This window comes from Myotis davidii, unplaced genomic scaffold (assembly GCF_000327345.1).
Source record: "Myotis davidii unplaced genomic scaffold, ASM32734v1 scaffold484, whole genome shotgun sequence".
NCBI classification, from domain to species: Eukaryota; Metazoa; Chordata; class Mammalia; order Chiroptera; family Vespertilionidae; genus Myotis; species Myotis davidii.
This window is the reverse complement of record NW_006295459.1, coordinates 799,395-801,158: the sequence shown is the minus strand read 5'-3', so window position 1 is coordinate 801,158 and position 1,764 is coordinate 799,395.

Here is a 1,764-nt window from a genome sequence, read left to right as displayed (position 1 = left end):
CCTAGGTTGAGAATTAACTCCAAAAAGATTTTTAAAAATATCTGTATAAGAAATAAATAGGTCAAAGTGATACCAAAATTATAACTGGCTATAAAATTGTTAGTGATAAAATGTCATTTCTATCCTGGTCTTTGCTGTTTCTGTAGATGTGTCTAGGGAATGAGTTTGAGGGCATAGGAAGGCTCTGTGAGGCACAGGTGTATTAACAGGTGAACACTTTTCAGGTTAATGGGAATAAAGATGAAAGCTGATAAGAAAATGTCTACCAGATGGTCATCTATTGAGAGATGGGGAGCAGGGAGCTTCTGGTTTTATTTATTCATCAAACACTGTGTTCCTATGATACATTGTTCTAGATACTGAGGAAACACCAGCTGACAAAACAATGACCAATCTAATGCATGAATTACTTTTAAAAAAGAAGAGGTAGCCCTAGCTGGTTTGGCTCAGTGGATAGAGAATCAGCCTGCAGACTGAAGAGTCACAGGTTCTATTCTGGTCAAGGGCACATACCAAGGTTTCAGACTTGATCCCCAGTAGGGGACGTGCAGGAGGCAGCCAATCAATGATTCTCTCTCATCATTGATGTTTCTATCTCTCTCTCCCGCTCCCTTCCTCTCTGAAATTAATAAAAATATATTAAAAAAAATAAAAATAAATAAAAAGAAGAGCTGGGCAGTTAAAGAGAGATATTATACATTAGGTAGTTAAAATTAAAAAAAATATATCAAATGCACAGGAAGTGATAGTATTGGCAGTTTTGCTATAGATAAGTTAGATTAGGCCATGCTGATAAGAGGTCATGTGAGGTGAAGACAAAATAAAATGTAAAAAGGAGTCATACTGACATCAGGCAGAAGATCATCCCATCTAGAGACAAGCACATGCAAAATCTCTCAGACAGCATTGGATTTTGTGCTTTTAACATAAAATTTTTTTTATGGGAAAGCCTGGAGAGATTAATCTTAATTACACATGCAAAGTGAAAGAAATCAGACTCAAATGACCATATATTAAAATTCTACTCTTATGCATTGTTCAGTAAAGGTAATTCCACAAAAACACAGGTGAGGTTAATGGTAGCCTAAGGCTCAGGTTCAGAAAGGGTGACTCTAATGGCATTAGGTTTGTTTTTAAGAAATAGATATGTTCTAGAATTGGACTGTGGGGATAGTTATTCTGTTTCATAAATTTATTAGAAATGACTGTACTCGAAAATGAATGCATGTGATGTAAATATAACTCAATACAACTGTTCAAATAAAGTAAATCACACAGAAGAGCAATGTAAAAGCATTGTTCGTGTATATAACATGCTGAATGTGCTTGAGAATAGAAAAGTATAGAAAAGACTAATGATTAAAAAAAATGAAGAAGAAAAGAAAAAGACTAATGATGAGTGACACAAAGCTTTTGGTAAAAAAGGCCTCAATTTGTCCTCTATCCAGTAGAAAAAGAGAAAACAGCAATCACTGCCTGGGAGTAAAATTTGTCATGTGACATACACTAAGAGGAAAGTGTTTGAAATCATTACAAAGGGACCTTTACATTCTGTTACTGACTACTCTTCTCTCTTTCTCTTTTCCTTTCTTTACTGAATATTAATGTTTTGTCCTGTTCTAAATGTCTGCCCAATCAGTATCCTTTCTCTTCCTGCCTTTCTTATCCTGCCCGCTTCAATATTCCCAGCCTTGCAGGAGTCTGTGAACAAGAAGAGCCTCTGGAGCCAGGACAGGAAGAAGCCAGGGGAGCGTTGCAATGGAT